Genomic DNA, 20030 nt, shown 5'->3' on the forward strand with positions numbered 1-20030 from the left:
ATTAATATTTTTTGGCTGGTTGCTTGAAGTTTCCGGTTGTTTGAATTCTAGATAACAGGGGTTTCTAAATAAGGGAGCCTAAATTGTGCATCACAGAGAACCATCGCATTGATGTTCTGTTACAGCTGGAGAAGGAACTCAGGTGTCTTGAAATCTCTCCTTTGGCTTGTGTTGGACCTATGTTTGGCTAAAGGAACCACCAGCAATCGGTCAATGCCATTTATCCTAAACCTATGAAATATACAAGAGTAGGAGCATGTCTAAAGAAAATATGAAAACTTGAGAGTTGTCAGTTTCAAACAAATCCATCACTCTCCATTTGTCTGGAGTGACCTTCTATCAGACAGGGACCAAATACTCTTAATAACTATGTGAAATGTTTCAATGTCTTGGTTGAATACTTGTGTAAAAAGCATATGACTTTTGCAGTGAGTAAAATAGCTTTTCTTGATCAACTTGATCATGAGTTTATTGTCATATACATGTGCACCAAAATTCTTACTTGTTACCATTGAACAGATACAGATACAGGTGAAAAACTATGAGTAGCAAATTATTGAATTAAAAGTGACAATAAATACATAAGTGACAATGCAGTCCATAAATAGTGTAACAAGAAGAGGTTCAAGAGTCTGAAAACTTTTGGAGAAAACTGTTCTTGAACTTGAAAGTGTTGGTTTTCAGACTTCTGTACCTTTTGCCTGAAAGTAGCAGTGGGAAGAGGTTGCGAGAAGAGTATTTCCCTCTTGAATATACACAGTGTCATTTTCTCCCCTTTCCCCCCTCCCTTCCCTCACTCCTTCCCACCCCCTCCTTACCCACTAAATGTTCAACATATACAATACAATAAACCAATTAAACAATGTCATCACACAATGAAAATAAACAAGAAAATTGTGTCATCTACTTTTACACACTGGGTCAGTTCATTTCGTCTTCTTCTCCTTCTGTCATTTTAGGGGGTGGAGGTCCGCGGTAGGACTTCTCTGTTGTGTTCCATGTACGGTTCCCAAATATGTTCGAATACTGTGATGTTATTTCTTAAATTTTTTAAGAAAAAAATATTTCTTATTTTTTCCAATGGAATACATTTATTCATTTCTATGTACCATTGCTATCTTCTGATTTCCAGGTTGACATTATACATTTTTTTGCTACAGCTAAGGCTATCATAATAAATCTTTTTTGTACTCCATCCAAATCGAGGCCAAGTTCTTTACTTCTTATATTACTTAGAAGAAAGATCTCTAGATTTTTTGGTATATTGCTTTTTGTGATTTTATTTAATACCTGATTTAGATCTTCCCAAAATATTTCTCACATGCCTAAATTGCATGTACTGCTGCTCCCATTTCCTTCTTACAGCGAAAACATCTGTCTAATACTGTTGGGTCCCATTTATTTAACTTTTGGGGTGTGATGTATAGCCTGTGTAACCAAATATATTGTATCACGCGTAACCTCATGTTTATTGTATTTCTCATAGTTCCGGAGCATAGCTTTTCCCATTTTCCATTTTTTATCTTTATGTTTAGATCTTGTTCCCACTTTTGTTTGGGTTTACAGGTTATTTCATCATTCTCTTTCTCTTGCAGTTTGATGTACATGTTTGTTATAAATCTTTTAATTATCATTGTGTCTGTAATCACATATTCAAAGCTGCTTCTTTCTGGTAACCTCAGCCTACTTCCCAATTTGTCCTTCAAGTAGGTTTTCAGTTGGTAGTATGCAAACATTGTACCATGAGTTATATCATATTTGTACTTCATTTGTTCAAAAGATAATAAATTATTTCCCAAAAAACAATTTTCTATTCTTTTGATCCCTTTTCTCTCCCATTCTCTAAAGGAAAGGTTATCTATTGTGAAAGGGATTGCATCAATAATAATTTTGGTAGTTGGTAATTTGTTTTTTTTCCTTTCTACGTGAATCTTCTTCCAAATGTTGAGCAGATGGTGCAGTACTGGTGAACTTCTATGTTGCACCAGTTTTTCATCCCACTTATAAAGTATATGTTCTGGTACCTTCTCCCCTATTTTATCTAGTTTTAATCTGGTCCAATCTGGTTTTTCCCTTGTTTGATAAAAATCTGATAGATATCTTAATTGTGCTGCTCTATAATAGTTCTTAACGTTTGGTAGTTGTAAGCCCCCTTGTTTGTACCATTCTATTAATTTATCTAGTGCTATTCTCAGTTTCCCCCCTTTCCATAAGAATTTCCTTATTATTTTCTTTAGCTCATTGAAAAATTTCTCTGTTAAGGAAATTGGTAACGATTGAAATTGGTATTGTATCCTTAGGAAGATATTCATTTTAATGCAATTTACTCTTCTTATCAGTGTTAATGGTAAATCTTTCCAATGTTCTAAGTCATCTTGTAATTTCTTCATGAATGTCTGATAATTTAACTTGTATTATTATCTAGTCTAATACCTAGGTATCAGATTGATTGTGTTTGCCATTTAAATGGTGATTCTTTCTTAAACTTTATGAAATCCGCATTATTCAATGGCATTGCTTCACTTTTATTTGCGTTGATCTTGTACCCTGATATTTCTCCATATTCCTTCAATTTCTTATGTAATTCTTTTATTGATAATTCTGGTTCTGTAAAGTATACTATGATGTCATCAGGAAATAGACTGATTTTATATTCCTTCTCTTTTATTTTTATCCCTTTTATTTTATTTTCTGTTCTTATCAGTTCTGCCAAGGGTTCTATAGCTAAGGCGAACAGTGAGGGAGATAGTGGACATCCCTGCCTAGTTGACCTACTTAATTTAAATTGGTTCGATACATATCCATTTACTGTCACCTTCACCAATGGTCTCTTATATAATGCTTTAATCCAATTAATATATTTCTCTGGTAGGTTGAACCTCTGTAGTACTTTGAATAAATAATTCCATTCTACCCTGTCAAAGGCTTTCTCTGCGTCTAAAGCAACCGCCACTGTTGGTGTCTTATTTCCTTGTACTGCATGGATTAAGTTAATGAACTTACAGATATTGTCCATTGTTCGTCTTTTCTTAATAATTCCAGTTTGATCTAGTTTTACTATTTTTGGTACACAGTCGGCCAGTCTGTTTGCTAATAGTTTTGTGTAGAGCTCGTCGAAAGAATCAAAGACTTGTTGATCCAAACCAAGGCTTTTATTAGCAAAAGACAGGAGCTCTTCACAGGTGGCCGACCAGTCCAGAATGATCCGACCTGGCTAGGGACACAACCCTTTAAATAGCTCTCAGCCAATCGCTGTAAGCACAGTCTAGATACTGTAACTATATACACTATATACATTGGTGATAGATCTGTACTATCACATTTTGCTATTATCTTATAATCTGAGTTAAGTAGAGTTATTGGTCTATACGATGCTGGTGTTTGTGGATCTTTCCCCGTTTTTGGTATTACTGTAATTATAGCTGTTTTTCATGAATCTGGTATGTTTTGTGTTTCTTCAATCTGGTTCATTACTTCCAGCAGAGGAGGAATTAATAAGTCTTTAAATGTTTTATAGAATTCTATTGGGAGTCCGTCTTCTCCAGGCGTTTTATTGTTCGGTAGCTTTTTTAATATATCCTGTACTTCCTCCATTTCAAATGGTTTTATCAATTTGTTTTGCTCCTCTTGTTGCAATTTTGGTAGTTCAATTTTGGCTAGAAACTCATCTATTTTGTCTTCTTTCCCTTCATTCTCAGTTCGATATAATTGCTCGTAGAATTCCTTGAAGTTTTCATTGATCTCTGTTGGGTTATATGTAATTTGTTTGTCCTTTTTCCTTGATGCCAAAACCATTCTTTTAGCTTGTTCTGTTTTAAGCTGCCAAGCTAGTATTTTGTGCAGTTTTTTTTCTCCTAGCTCATAATACTTCTGCTTTATCTTCATTATGTTCTTCTCCACCTTATACGTTTGTAGTGTTCCGTATTTTATTTTTTTGTCCGCCAATTCTCTTCCTTTTGTTTTATCTTCCCTTGTTGCTAGTTCTTTTTCTGTACTTACTATTTCCCTTTCCAGCTGTTCTATTTCCCAATTGCAGTCCTTCTTCATCTTAGTTACATAACTTATTATCTGCCCTCTGATGAAGGCTTTCATTGCATCCCATAATATAAATATATCTTTCACTGATTCCATATTTATTTCAAAGTACATTTTAATTTGGTGCTCAATAAATTCTCTAAAATCCTGTCTTTTAAGTCGCATGGAGTTTAATCTCCATCTATACGTTCTTGGTGGGATGTCCTCCAGCTCTATTGCTAATAACAGTGATCTGATAACAATCTAGCTTCATATTCCGTTTTCCTAACTCTCCCTTGGATATGGGCTGACAACTGGAAGAGGTCAATCCTTGAGCATGTTTTATGTCTATTCAAATAATATGAGTATTCCTTCTCCTTTGGGTGTTGTCTCCTCCATATATCCAAAAGTTGCATTTCCTGCATTGATTTAACCATAAATTTGGCTACTTTGTTCTTTCTGCTAGTCTTTTGTCCAGTTTTATCCATCTTTGAATCCAAATTAAGGTTAAAGTCCCCTCCTATCAATATATTTCCCTGCGTATCTACAATCTTCAAAACAATATCTTGCATAAACTTTTGATTCTCTTCATTAGGTGCATATATATTGAGCAAATTCCAAAATTCTGAATATATTTGACACTTTATCATTACGTACCTCCCTGCTGGATCTATTATTTCCTTCTCTATTTTGATTGGTACATTTTTATTGATTAATATAGCTACACCTCTGGCTTTTGAATTATATGATGCTGCCGTTACGTGCCCTACCCAGTCTCTCTTTAATTTGTTATGTTCCACTTCAGTTAGATGCGTTTCCTGCATGAATGTTATATCAATTTTTACTTTTTTCTGTGAATTTAATAGCCTCTTCCTTTTGATTTGGTTATGTATTCCATTAATATTTTTAGTCACATATTCAACATGGCCATTTCATACTTTGTTTACATCTCATTTCTGCTTCCTCACCACCACCTTTCCCCTTTTCCCCATTTCCATTTCTCAGTTTTCTTTTTTTGAATGCAGTGTATGACAAAACTTCTAAGACATAAAATATTTCAACCATTCCCACATCTAAAATTCCCTTAACCCCAAGTGCCCCCCCCCTTCTCTGGGTCGCCCTTTGTTCCTTGCCAGGCAACCTCAACTCCCCTCTCCATTCGGACTGCGAACCCATTCACAAGTGTCAACTGATTTTGCAGTGACTGTTATTCTCTCCCACCCAACCCACTCCAGAAAAGACTTTTATCTTCACATTACAACAAAGCTCCCCCTCATTTCTTCTCTTTTTCTTTTTATGTTTTATTTATTTATTTATTTATGTTTAAACCCCCCCCCCCCCTCCTCTTTCCCCCCCCCCCTTCTCCCTTTCTTCCCTCCTTTAGTTCTTACTTGTACATTGTCTGCTGTGGTTTAAGCAGATAACTCACTACCACTTTCTCAAGGTCAATTCGGGAAATTAGGGTGGGTAATAAATGTTCATCTTGTCAGTAATTCCCTCATCCTAAAGTATAAAAAATGAGAAGTATCTAATTCTGTTGTAGATAAACAATTCAAGATTCAATCGGTTATCATGTGTTCAAAATCGATAAATTTTCTTTCCTTTCCTCTACAAAGCCCATATTTAGCTTTATCTGTGGCAAATCCCAAAATGTCATTCTGGATTGGGGTAAAAAACAAACAAGACCTCATGTAATAGCCAAATATTTCATGAATTATTACTTAGAGTTCAAAGGAATGTGAATTGGGGTAAAACTATAGTAATTTTCAACATTCCACAGTGGAATTAAGGGTTTGAAATGCTTTAAATATGCACAAAAAGACTGGAAGCACAGCAAGTCAGATGGCAGCTTGGGAAAGAGAAACAGAGTCAATATTTCAGGTTGAAAACACTTTGTCACAAGCGGGAGGCAGAGATAAATGTGATTTAAAGCTGCAGTAATTGATGGTGGTGGAAGAGATGGTTAGAATAAAAAATATCTTTTGTAGGACCAGTTCAAAAGGAGTAACAGGGAAGCGAGAAGGTGATATCTTGTGTTATGAGTCTTGTGTGTTCCAATTCCATGCCTTTAGGATGAGCCAGAGGGATGGCTGCACTAACCAAAAGAGATATTTGAACAAGACGATAGATGAATGTATGGCTTGTTCTGCAGACAGAACAAAGATGTGTTGGAGAATTTAACAATGAGCACGGAAGACTTCTTCTCATTGGTTGCCACTCAACTGAAGGGATGTAATTGCACTGGAAAGTGTGCAAAGGGCTTTCAGCAGGATGTTGCTTAGATGGAAGGACTTTAGATATCAGGAGAAATTGGATTGGTTGGCTTGTTTTCCCTGGTGCCATGGAAGCAGATGGGTAATCTGATACAAAAAGTAAGCCATAGGTCGAGTACGTGGAGAAACTCTTTTTCTCATGGTTGAGGCATCAAGAAAGCTTGGGATTAAGCTGAAGAAAAGAATCTTACCTGGTATATATTTCCACATAGTCGATATCTGGATGGGTCTGCCTGAGGTGATGAATAAGACACAATTGATATATTTAAGAAGCATTTAGACAGTTAATTAAATAGGCAAGGCATAGAAGGATAGGGTCCTAATGCAGGAAAATGAGATTAATTTACATTAGTAAAAAGGTCAGTGTGGATGTGGTTAGTGAAACAGCCTGTTTCTGTGTGATATGATTCTATGGCTCATTGGGATCAAAGAGGAAAGAATCCGCTGGGGAAGAGTGCATTTAACATGATAGAATTTTACAGGGCATTTGAAAGTGAGAAACACAAAAACATAAAGGCAAATTACAAATATTCAAAGATAAAGATGGTAAAAGTTAACTTGGCAAGTAGATTAAAAATAAGATAGCAGCTAAATTGTGGCAGACATCTCGATGAGTATTTCATAATTCTCAGCAATGATGAGGGTTATTAAGATGCAAATATTTAATGGAAGGATAATTCATCCATAGCTAACTGATCAGAGAGAAGTTGTAGTACCTGTATTAAATAGATATGTGAGCCAGAAGTTTCGGAAAGCATTAGAAATCAGCAAAAGATGATGTAACAGCTAACAAAATAGGAATAGATGGAGCATTAGAGTAAACTAGCAAGAAATAAAATGAAAATAGTAATAGTATCTTCACCTACATTGAATGAAAGAGAGCAACTATTGTAAATAACTCAGATCCATGTCGGAGTCTTATTGTTATCGAGTACCTTAGATCCAATTTCTGAATGACTCATTATCTTTGCCAAATCTTCTTCAGCATTTGCTTAACCAGTCATCCCTCATGCCTGTCTGTGAGATTACCAATTCACTTTTGAAGTGTGCTTCTTGTTGTCGCATCATTAGAAACTGAACTGAGCTATTGCTGGCATGTGGAAATCAGCCTTATTCAAATCAATATTTCCACAGTGAAATGATCATTGCAAAATCATCGTGGTCAAAACATAAAATGCTGGAGGAACTCACCCAGTCTGGCTCTGTCGATCATAGCACCTGCAGACTTATATGCTTAAAAGAATCGTACTGTCTACTCCCCCCTAATTCATTGCATTGGATACAAAATACTTACCAGCACTGGCGAACAATCATATCAAACCATCGTGAAAAGTAGAACAATTCCTTGTTGACTGTTCTTTTTCTCCCTCCTGATGAGTTCCTCCAGCAGATTGTGTTTTTGCTCCTCTTTTTCCTTTTTGACCTTTGAGGCTTGGTGAAATTTTGAAAGTTAGGAAAGAGTTAGAAATCCTTTTTAAAAGGTATTAGCTTTCAGTTCCTTCCCATGTTTCAAAGATTAAAAGATTGGATGCATAAAGATTCACTTATTTTGAAACCAATGCGTAATCAGAACTGCAAGAGATGTTCCCCAATGGAAGACGGGCGATGCCACTGCCACCATTGACGATCCAATGATCCACAAAATCAAAATTAATACATTACCTTTGTGCTGTAATATAAAATGGATCACACAAAATCCACTGTGGATTCTGTTGATAAGATATGACAAAGATAAGCTGTTGATTTTGTGCTGCTATTTTGCAGTGCTACTCTTTGAAAATATCCTCACTTTTTGCTGTATCAATTGATCTGCATGAAGTTGCCAGAATTCAGATATCATTATTAATTCAGGTTTCATCTGAGGAATTCTCTTGGATGTAATGTTGGCGTCACTGCTATACACTGAACAGTGAAAAGACTGAACTTCACCTCCAGGATGTAATGGTCAGTCTTTGCTCTTGTGATCCACACCAAATAATATGATGAAATAAACATTTTTCATGTAATAGGGTCATAATAAATCACCAGCCCATTTTGCATCTTAGCATTGCCCAAGGAAGGGAAGACCAAGCACAATGTAAACAGATTCTAATAGGACAGATGAAGGAAGAGAGGATTATATGGAAAACAGAATCAATTCTGCTCAGTAAGGGTTCAACCTTCACTCGCCAACTGATTAGGAATGTCAGCCAGGCTTTGTGTGTGAGAAATTGTCCCACAAATTGAATTTAGATTTTTGAAGAGATGCCAAAAAATACTGACATAGTCTGTAAGCATTGCCTACATGGAATTTAGCAAGGCCTTGACAAGGTGTAACATCATAGACTAGTCCAGAAGGTCAGATCGCTCGTGATCCAGTGTGTGATGGACAATTGGATACAACATTGGCTTCATGGTGGGAGTCAGAGGGTGGTACCATACCAGAGAGTTGTTACTTAGATTGAAGACCTGTGATCAATGGTTTGCTTCAGGAATCAGTCCTGGGTCATCTAGAGTACATTAATAACCTGGATGACAACATAGCTAGTATGGTTAGTAAATTTACAGATGGTGACAAATGTTGAATGAGATTAGGTGAACTGGGAAAGTGAACCAGGGAATGGGAGATGAAATTTAACATGGACCAACACGATATGTTGCATATTTGAAGGTTCAATCAGGGCACGACTTACATGATAAAAAGTAATTCCCTTGGAGAGTGCTGTAGAATAGGGAGAATTGGGGTAACATGAGTAGAAAGGGTTGTGAAGAAAGTACTTAGCACATGAGTGCAGGAGCAGGGGCATCTTGTTACAACTGTTCAAGATGATGGTGTGACCACTCTTGGAGTATTGTATGCAATTTGGGTCACTCAGCCATGGCAAAAACATCATTAAACTTGAAAGGATGCAGAAAAGATTTATGACAATGTAACCAGGACTGGAAGGCTTGAATTATAAGGACACGCTAGAACTTTTCTCTGAAACATTGTAGGTTAAGGGTGGGGGTGCAACCTTATAGAGGTTTGTAAAGTCATGAGGAGCATTGATAAGGTAAATAGTTATAGCCCTTTTCCTAGAGTTGGAGAATCTAAAGTGGAGGCCATAGACTTTAGGAGGGATATTAAAGATTTAAAAAGAAGCTGAGGGGCACCTTCTTCATATAGACTGTGGTGGGTATATAGAAAAAGGTACCAAAGGAAGTAGGCTGGACCATTGTAATGTTTAAACGACACTTAGACAGGGTCATAGATAGGAAAGGTTTAGAGGAATATGGGCTGAATGAAAGGATATGGGACTAGCTTCAACAGACAGCTTGGTTGGGCTGAAGTGTCATCCAATGAAACTCTGACCCCAAAGTCCCAAATGTTAGTTATGTAAAGTACATTGTTTGACCTGCTGAGTTTCCCCAGCTTTATGTTTTTAATTCAATCATGGTCTCTGCAGAGATTCGTGTTTTACTCTCTTGTGGGTTGGCATAGACATGGCAGGCTGAAGAGCCTGTTTCTGTGATTAAAGTCTCTAGAATGGTAAATCCTGTAAATTCTTTAAAGACACAATGGGTCTTGAGAAGGCAGTGAGAATTGTTTGTGTTCTTAGTGAAAAAAAATAATAAAGATACTATGTTCTTACTCAGAGGGGAATAAAAGCTATGTCTATTTTTAATCCAAAGAGGGATCCTCTCTAAAAATTACTTGCAAAATTTAAGTTCCAAAAAAATGGGAGTGACTTGTACATTAGATGTTATTGTCTGGTATACATTGGAGTTTGCTAATGAACTTAAACTTAATTAAAAAAAAATTAGGCATACAGCACAGTAATAGGGCCCTTTCAGCTCATGAGCCAGTGCTGCCTAATACATCCAATTAACCTACACCCCCAGTACGTTTTGAATAGTGGGAGGAAACCGGAGCCCCCAGGGAAAAGCCACGCAGACACAGGGAGAACATACAAACTCCTTACAGACAGTGCGGGATTCGAACCCCAGTCCCAATCGCTGGAACAATGTTGTGCTAACTGCTAGGCTAACCATGCTGCCCTTAATTGTTAACTTAATTGTTGTTATCATTGGAGTAATAGCTTTCCAGCACTTTTCATCTTTGTTTATTTTAGATCTTCCACTGAAATATATGTAAATATTTGTGATGTAACTTAAGGTGCATTTGATTACTTCTGTGTAATTGCTAGTATGAGCCTGGAGTAAGCCCTCACAATTTTTAGACTTCTTTATGGTCCCAGAAAGCAATCTGCATACTTTTCAAATTGATACTCAAAGATCACACAAAATATGCATCTTAAAAATGTACTTCTGGGGAGAAAAACATTTAAATATAACTTTTTAATAAAACCCATCCAATGGAATAATAGCTAAAACATCTCTATAAATGCAACAGAGGCATATATATATATATATGGAACAACATAAACTATGCTGGCTATTAAAATACCATTCATCTTAGTGAGGAGTAAAACATGAAAGTCTGCAGATACTGTGATTGAAGTAAAGCACCATGCAGGAGAAACTCAGCAGGTCAAATGGTGTCCTTTATATAGCAAAGATAAAGATACATGGTCAATATTTTGGGTTTGAGCCCTTCATCAAGGTATGAACAAAATAAAGGCAGTTGCCCAGGCAAAATGGTGGAGGGGACAGGGGGAGGAGCACAGTCCCACAGACAGGAGGTAATAGGAGGAAAGGGAAGGAGGGCACACTGGCAAACAAGGAGAGAGGGGGATGTCTCTGTGAATGGAGAGGGAAGGAGGTGGGAACCTGGAGGAAAGAAGACAGAGAGAGGAGAATGGGGAATAGCTAGCAGAAACCGGAGAAGGCATTGTTCATGCCATCCTGCTGGAAAACAAGGTGTTTCTCCTCCAGTTTATGAGTGAGCTTGGTTTGACAGTGGTTGAAGCCATGGGCAGACATATCAGGGTGGGAGTAGGGTGCAACATTGAAATGATTGCCCACTTTGAACAGAGCAAAAGTGCTCAGCGAAGCAAACTCCCAGTCTGCATCCAGCCTCTTCGACGTAGAGCAGGCCACAACAGGAACCCTGGACGCAGTAAATGACTCCTGCAGATACACAAGTGAAGTGTACTCCAAATGTCTATGGCCTCATGAACTGTCAAACCAATGCCACCCGTAAGTTGGAGGAGTAGCTTATTTTCTGTCCGGGTGCTCTCAAGCCAGATGGCATTAACATCGACTTCTCTGGTTTCTGCTAGTCTACTCCCCATTCTCCCTCTCTTCCTCATCCCTCTCTACCTCCACCAGTTCCCTCCATTCACAGAGTTTTCCTCCCTCCCTCCCCTGGTTTGCAGATTGTAATATGATCGATAGATAGTACTCGGACACTTGCGTGGAGCACAAACACGGTTTTATTAGGTTACAGTTAACAACCAGTATCTACAAAGGTCTTCAAGCAAATTGGAGGTAAGGCGGGAAAAACAGGGTTTATATCAGGACCGACGGGGGTGGGGCCAGTAGTCTCATCTACCCTGAGGCAGTGAATTCCAGTTCACTGCACAGATGCGCCCTCCCTCTCTTATTCTCCTATTGCCTCCTCTCTTTGCTCTTAACCCCCCCCTCCTATATTGTTCAGCGAATGCCTAGATTTTGCTCCTACCTCGATGAAGGGCTCAAGTCTGAAACGTTGGCTATCTTTTCTTTATAAAGCACACTGTTTAATCTGCTCAGTTTTCCAGCAGTTTTGAGCTGTGTTGTAAAGGAATTTCAATTATTAATACTGCCCCCCCCTCCTCCCCACTCTATCAAGACCCACCGCCCCAACCCACTAACTGGATCGGTGCGCACTGCTGGACTACAAAGGAGGCAAAATGTATGATTACCTTTCAACATCTGTGAACCTTGACGGGTCCAAAGTCCACTGCCCATTGTGTCAAAGTACATTACCTTTCGTCAGTCTGTGACACAACTTGTTTCAGCTAAATGCCTGGAAACATCGAAGCACATTTATAATTCTAATCCTAGTTACAAATTGATTTCTCAGATTAATCTGTGTTCACAAATATCCTTATCTGAACACGTATATAAATATAGAGCAAACTAATAGACCAATGTGGTGAGTTTACTGCTTGGCACCGCTTAAGCAGATTAAAATACCAGTCGTGCTCAATACATGGGAATAGTGACATTTCTGCAGCGACCGAACAAGTGGACGTCCCGGGAAAACCTGTCTCGGTTTGAATCCACTCTCGCTGCCTTTGATCAAACGCACTGCCAGTTTTTGAATGTTAAAAATAAGGCTTTTGCAGTTCATTAAGGGCTGCAACATTGTGTCTTGGCATTGCAACTGGCATTGCTTGGACTGGCGTGAAGGTGAAGAGCTGCAACCCCCCCCCCCCCCCCAGGTTTCTGATGCGCAACCTCACTGCCACCATCGCCAGTCTGAGACCCAGTGCCGTTTGTCTGTTTGAATGAGTTGGTCGCTTCTCAGCGCAGAGGAGGAGGATTTCTGTCACTTTATCTGCCCTAGCCCTTCCCCAAGTCAGGAAATCACAAATCCCTGGCAACACCCCATTGCCCCAGCCAGCTTCTAGGTTTTCCCCACCCCACCTGTTTTCTCAAATCTAGCCATGAGTTCATATTTTCCCATCAGAGCATTTTTTTTACAAAAAGGACTCTCTGAAGCAGTCTTTGCAATGATCTTGCCGCCCGTTTTCAAGCGACCCTTCCAAGTGCGCCCCGTTGAGTTCCAATTTAATTGCAAACCATAATCACGTAATGCAACTAGGGGAAAGTAAGTCTCTAAGCAGACACGTTTTAAACACAGGCAGGATGCTGAGAAACTGAGCAGGTCTTTTTCGACCTCAGCCACCTATTTAAACCTCATTCTAAATACTTACACATGGCACTGCTGAACGGAATTCAGATTGTGGAGGGTATTTTTGACTTTGAGCTCTTTGCAAAAGGCGAGGTCACACTGTATCACGAAAAAGCAGCGATCCCCCCCCCCCCCAAAAAAAAAGCACTAAGATTTAAACGTGTCCCATAAACAAAATCACTCTGATTCTAAAAGAGGTGGATTGTCAGCAGTTTGGGGTGAAACCTGCTGATTTTTTCCCCCCCTAATAAGGACACGCATCCCTTTGTGCGTGTACATCTGTAACACAGACAAACTTGAGTCCCTGTTCATTTTTCCCGTACGTGTTTTATTGCGTATGTGTGCGGAGATAGAAATAAAAATACCAGGGAGCTCCTTCTGGAAGTCCATCGTCCCTTAATGTGCTACACTGATTGGGTTGCTCGGAAACCTCCTGCAAAGGGGCCCCTGTGTAATTCGATGCATGCTGGTTAGGCTTAGGGGATATTGTCCTCTGTTGTTTATGAAGCCTCCACCCACTGGCCCACCCTACTTTCCCCGGATCATGTGACTCCGGTAAGTCATTTGCAAGTCCAACAGTCTTCTGTGCGCCCCCATTCATTTCCTGCAGGCAGCAGCTGAGAGAAGAGACTGTATAAGGGAAGGAAATATTTCTCCTTCTGCAGCCTTTCACCAGGTCAGCGCTTTCTCATTATTTTGTTCTTCCCATTCATTCTTTGTGTTGGATTGATTCACAGTGGCATGGAAAAGCCCGCTGGGTAGAATTGGACTTGTGTCTGGCTTGTTTTCCTAACAATTCTTGGAGTAGGCGAGCAGTAATCTCAGTGGCTTGAATACGATCTGTTCTTTTATTGAAAGCATGAATTAGGAGGGCTCCAGATGTGGGGAGGCTCAGTAAAGTGACAGGCAAGCCGACCTGTAATGCAGAGTCAATGATGTTGCGGCTGTCAAGAAGTAGCGGTGTGAGGTCGAAAGCGGAGCTGGAGCGGTTGTTGTCATGGATTTCGAGGGACTCGCCTGGAGTTGACAGTCGACTTCTCAGTGACTGACGGAGAAAGGGTCGTTTGTTAGGAAGCAGCCGAGTAATGCTGAAACCAACATAGGAGATGGTGCACCCCGGTGCGGTGCCTTCAAACTGTCTCAAATCTATATTGTCATGTGAGAACGGTCGGAAACTCTAGCTTTTCTATCCACAGTTGTAACCTTGCCCTACCTCTGACTCTGGGGCTGGACTTTTAAAGCAGCACTCCGTACAAACCTTGACCTTCTCACCTGCTGACCATTGCCCTTGTTAATGCCGAGTGAGCTGCAGGGAGACGATACATCAGGGGGAGTGACGATCATCCCACACTCTTCTAACGCCTTAAAAGCAGAAGACACAGTTGAAAGAGCATAGAATGAATTTAAAACACCCACTTCTGCTCTCGATCATCAATATTTCATGTTGCTATTGGTATTTTTCTCAATAAAAGAAGGTAAAAACATCCTGGCGTGGCAGCTGTTGTCCACAATGACAGCATGAATTTTCTGTGAGGATAAGGTGCTGTAGATTGGTTGTTTTGCTTGGAGAAGGCAGTGCCCAATGTATCAGGAGGTGTGTGTTTACTTGATTATAAAAATTCACTGTTTGTAGAATACAATTTGCTCTCATGGTCTGGAAACTTGCATTTTTATCAGGTCTCCAAACTTTGATATGCTAACTGAGGTTGAGTGATTAAGATAAGATTTAAAAATGTATTGTGAGGCAGCAGGTTTGTCCCTATCTATCATTATTGACCAAAATAACTTTTTGGCTCATCTAAAATTTTAGAAAATTGAAATCATGCAAGATCTTTGGGCTGACCCACTGGAATGAAAATAACGTCCAAATTAAAATCTACTGTATGCAACTGTTTGTTTTTGCTCTTCTCATCTTTCTTTGTTTGAGGATTTTGAAATGTGCCTTGGTTAGAAAACTTAAACAGTTCCTTGACATAAATTGTGATCTTGGGGGAGGGGATGGGAAATGTCAGGCCAAATGTCAAACACACCCAGAGTTGACTGGTTTAGTTGAACTGGGGTTGGGTTTGGAACCCATGTGAAATAACAGACTTCTTTGTTCCACGGAGGAATCCTGAGCAAAGCCAGGAAGCTGTAATGCTGGAATGTTAGATTTCGTGATAACAGTTACAAATTTGACTTGAAATCTTGAATGATTTTTCTGCAATTAATAATTACCTTGGTACATTTTCTTTCTTTGACTGACCTTTCTGCAAATTGAGGGTGAACCAGAAAAGGGGGAAAAAAATTATATTTCAAAATAACATTCACACAATTTTACATTTATTTTGGTAGGAAGGCTCAAGTTGTTCAGGAAAGGAGAGAATATCACAAGCCCCTTGCCAGTGATCCCAGGAATCGAACACCAATTGGCCTTTAAAGTGTCTAGTGTGAAAACAAAATCTGCTCAACACTGGCATCAGATGATGTCATCTCACGCTGGGGATTGCCGGCCTCGACCCCCAGTACAATCCCTGGTGTCCGCAGACGCCGGCGTTGAGATCAGGCAAGTGTGAAACTGGCAATTGCATTGCAGGCACTTCCTATGAAAGGTAGAACAGGCCAAAAGCCGGGGATAAACGCCTGCAAGTGTGAAAGCGTTCAGTGTCCCAGTTAGGAGTGGTTTAGTGTAAAAAGCCAAACCCCCATTCCTATCCAAGGACACTGAATGGCCGATTTACTGGGATGCAAGTGTGAAACGGGCTACAGATTCTTTATTTGCTTGCAAATGTCACCATGACTCTGAGTGGATGAATTCGCTCCTCAGGTCATGCTAAAGAGAGGCCATTGCTTAATGATTGGAGCGCCTCCAATTAGCGTCAATTTGGGGGAGTCGAGCTTAAAAATCCAAACTCATTCCTACCATTAAAGTTCTTTTTCTGCTATTGATATTTGTACGACCTTCTATAAAACCCAGTTTTTTATAATGACTGCCATGCCAAGTCAATTCCCTAAGCATACCATATTCCACACAGGAGTCTTATTGTGGTGAGATGATGTGCTTTCTTAATGGAAGTCACATCTTTTACCAGGTGAATGAGCTGCTTTATTTTCCACATCCTTCTTAAGGTAAGCCATTTTACCTTGTGCTGCCTTGGATATAGGCCAGGCATATAATTCATCTGCACTTTTACTCAAGTGATGTTTTCAGTCACTGTACTTTTTTCTGGTAATTATTATGTTAATCTTTGGCTTTTTTGTAGTTCTATTATTAGACACTATACAGTCCAACAATTCAATTGGATTGAGTTGGCATCTTTAATACCAGCACTCGCACCCCATCTTGGTGGGCCAAGGGAGGAAATTTTATCTGCCCTTCCTATTCCATCCAGCAACTCTGGCATATAATTGGCATAATTAAGAGAACCAGGTGCTATGCTTTAAGAGAAGTTGTCCTTGAAATGTAAGCTTTTAACTAAAATTGTAACCTTTACCTCATCGCTGTAACAAAATTCTCCAGTGTCCAAAAATAATATACAATTAGAAATGTTCTCCTAGCAATTGGACTGTGCAGTGCTTCCTTTTTTTTTAGTGCTTTGTGTTGTATGCTTTGTGTTGTTTGTCCTTTTTCAAAGGTGTGTGAATGAAAATTATTATTTTATTACAGAGAAAGATATGTTTACAATGGTTTCCCTGGCAATCCTGTCATTGGAAATTGAGCCAGATTCTTCAGGTTGGACGCTGATCACGCTGTTGTGATTATTTTTCTTCTTGTTCAGCTAATTTCACTAATGCTTTAACATTAGAGGATGTTACTAGTGTTACTTAAAGGAGAATAAAAACATTATAGTTACAAGTGGTTGAGGCTCAAATGGGCTTCATGTAAGGACTCGGAGATGAAATGCCTGACTGTTTCAATTGATGGATGCTGCCTGAACTGATAATCTACTCTTTGTTCCCTCAAGATTCCAGTGTTTGGAGTTCTTGTGTTTCAGGAGTGGTGAATTTTTTTTTCATACTGGTTAGATGTATAGAATGGCCTTCCCCAGGGATCAGCGTTAGAACCACTGATCATCCTTTTGATATGTATTAAAGGGCTGGTGTTGAGTAGAGGGAGTACAGTTTCAAACTTTGCAGCTCGCACGGAATTGTAGCTGCTTCGTTCATGGCCGCACTCCACAGTAGAATAGAAGAATTCCTGATGTATTGAGACCAGGAATGCCCAGAGGCAGTCCCAGAACAAAGCAGAGGTGCCAAGAATTATTTGCAGCCAATACTGGCTGGAAGAAGAACATCAATGAACTCCACAGTGGTTATCTCCCAGTGAGATCTCTTGGGGCTGCTTTTACAATGCAAAGTATGCTTCAACCACTCTGTTAGATGTGTATTTGTGTACTCTGTTGACTGCCCTGAGGAATTTCCTTTTAATGTCTAGTTTTCTTTCTTCCTTCCTTTCTTACAGAAGTCATCCTATTGTGGAAGTTGACATAGAATTTAGAGAAGCATGGTCTTCTCAGGTATAGTCAGCATGGCTTGCAAGGGGCAGGGCATACCTAATGAGCCGAATTGAATATTTTGAGGAAGTAGCAAAAGAAATTGCTGAAGGTAGGGCAGTAGATGTGATATATATGAATTTTACTAAAGCATTTGACAAGGGCCCCCATAGTAGACTTATTCAGAAAGTCATGAGGCATGGGATCCATGGAGCTTTGGCCATGTGGATTCAGAATTGACTTGCATTCAGGAAAACAAGAAGGTTGGTTGTAGTAGATGGAACGTTTTGCCTGGATGTCACTGACTAGTAGAGTTCCGCAGTGATCTGTTCTGAAACTCCTGCTCTTTGTGATTTATATTTTTTTGAAAATGACCTGGACAAAAAAAAGAAGAGGGATGGGTCAGTACGTTTGCAGATGACATGAAAGTTATAGATGTTGTGAATGGTGTAGAAGGTTATCATAGGTTACAATAAGATATTGACAGGATGTACAGATGGGTGGAAAAATGGCAGATGAAGTTTACTCAGGGTGTGTGTGTGAAGTAATGCCTTTTGGAAGCTTAAAGGTGGATTAAATGGTGAATGGCAGGGTTCTTAACAATGTGGAAGAAGAGAGACACCTTCGGGGCAAATCCATAGATTTCTCAAGGTGCCATGCAAGTTCAGATTTATTTTCCGAGTACATACATGGCATCACTTACAACTCTAAAATTCTTTTTCCAGTGAGTGAGGCAGAATGTCCACTTATTGGTAGTACAAAAAAAAATTGACTAACTGTACACACGTAACCAGAAAAAGAAATGTAAACAATGCAGAGAGGAAAAAATCAATAAAGTCCACAAGTAAGAGTCCTTAAATGAGTCCTTGATTGAGGAGTCTAATGGTGGAGGGGGAGCAGCTGGTTCTGAACCGGGCAGTGTAAGTCTTGTGGCACCTATACCTCTTTCTTGATGGCAGCTATGAGAACAGAGCATGTGCTGGGTGATGTGGATCCTTGATGAATGTTGCTGCTCTCTGATGGCAGCATTCCCTGTAGATGTTTTCAATGCTGGGGAGGGTTTTGCCTGTGATGTCCTGGTTGTGTTCACTACCTTTTGCAGGGCTGTCCATTCAGAGGAATCTCCATACCAGACCAGGATGCAGCCGGTAAGCACATTTTCCACCACATATCTGTCAAAATTTGCCAGGGTTTCCAATGTCATACCAAACCTCTGGAAACTCCTGAGAAGTGAAGGCTCTGACGTGCTTTCTTCATGAGGCCATTTGTATGTTGGGTGCAGGAAAAATCGTCTGAGATAGTGACTCTAAAGAACTTAAAATTTGCTTACCCTCTCCATCTTTGATTTCCCCCAATGATCACTGGATCGAGCACTTCTTGATTTCACTTCCTGAAGTCCATCAATCAGCTCCTTGGTTTTGGTGACATTGAGTGCAAGGTTGTTGTTGGTGCACCATTCAGCCAAGTTTTCAATCTCCCTCCTATGTGCTGACTCATAGATCCTTTTCTACAATCCACTCCATGGTATTGTCAGCAAATTTGTAGATGGTGTATTTGTAGTACCGAGCCACACAGTTGTGGATGTAAAGTGAGTAGAGCAGGGGGCTAAGGATGCAGCCCTGTTGTGGTCTGATAATGATGGAGTTTGTGGATGAGATGTTCTTACCAATCCTTACTGACTGTGGTCTAGAGGTGAGGAAATCCAGGATTCAATTACACAGAGGGGCATTGAGTCTCTGGTCTTGGAGTTTGCTGATCAGTTTTGAGGGGATGATGGTGTTAAATGGTGAACTGTAGTCGGTAAAGAGCATTCTGATGTATGCATCTTTGCATCCGCTGTAGACCTGTTGCTACGATAGGTGAATTAGAACGGATTCATGTTGGCACTCAGAGAGGAGTTGATTTGCTTCAATACCAGCCTTTCAAAACACTTAATCACTATTGATGTAATTGCCATTGTTCGATCATCATTTAGGCAAGTTACCAGACTCTTCTTGGGCACCGATGATTGATGCCTATTTGAAAGTTGATAGGATAGTTAGAAAGGCTTATGATTGCTGACCTTCGTTAGTCAGGGGATTGAGTTCAAAACCAGTGAGTTAATGTTGTACGACTATGAATCTCTGGTTAGCCCACAATTGGAATATTGTATTCAGTTCTGGTCATTTAATTACAGGAAGGATGTGGAAGCTTTGGAGATGGTGCAGAGGAGATTTACCAGGATCTTGCGTGGAATGGAGAAAGCATCTTATGAAGCAAGGTTAACAAAGCTTGGGCTTTTTCTTCTTGGAGCAAAGAAGGATGAGTAGTGATTTAATAGAGGTCTGCATAATTATGAGAGGCATAACTAGGGTGGACAGCCAGCACCTTTTACCCAAGGTGTCAATACCAGAGGACATCTGTTTAAGGTGAGGGGGGGGGGGGAAAGATGAGGGGTGAAGTCACATCTAC

At 39.7% G+C, this 20030-nt stretch overlaps 1 protein-coding gene and 1 long non-coding RNA gene across 5 annotated transcripts in view; one reads left to right on the top strand and one right to left on the bottom strand.

The window, feature by feature from the left end:
• Nucleotides 1–818: 818 nt before the first annotated feature.
• On the bottom strand, nucleotides 819–13225 carry LOC138739896 (uncharacterized). Of its 2 annotated transcripts, XR_011342529.1 has the most exons (5): nucleotides 13130–13225; nucleotides 12113–12216; nucleotides 7582–7718; nucleotides 6479–6520; nucleotides 819–1040 (listed from the first exon to the last, which is right to left on the bottom strand). It is a non-coding gene; the product is annotated as an uncharacterized lncRNA (long non-coding RNA). The 2 variants fall into 2 exon arrangements; XR_011342530.1 differs by lacking the exons at nucleotides 12113–12216; nucleotides 13130–13225 and adding an exon at nucleotides 11890–12025.
• A 461-nt stretch (nucleotides 13226–13686) lies between these two features.
• Nucleotides 13687–20030, top strand: part of LOC138739094 (Krueppel-like factor 12) — a 302609-nt gene continuing 296265 nt past the window's right edge. The window contains exon 1 of one of the 3 annotated variants that reach the window (XM_069890563.1): nucleotides 13687–13783. The gene's annotated coding sequence lies outside the window, so the exon portion shown is untranslated. Of the gene's footprint in view, nucleotides 13784–16751; nucleotides 16820–17637; nucleotides 18728–20030 lie in introns of those variants that run through there. The other 2 variants (XM_069890565.1, XM_069890564.1) reach the window with 2 other exon arrangements.

Source organism: Narcine bancroftii, chromosome 7 (assembly GCF_036971445.1).
Source record: "Narcine bancroftii isolate sNarBan1 chromosome 7, sNarBan1.hap1, whole genome shotgun sequence".
Classification (NCBI taxonomy): domain Eukaryota; kingdom Metazoa; phylum Chordata; class Chondrichthyes; order Torpediniformes; family Narcinidae; genus Narcine; species Narcine bancroftii.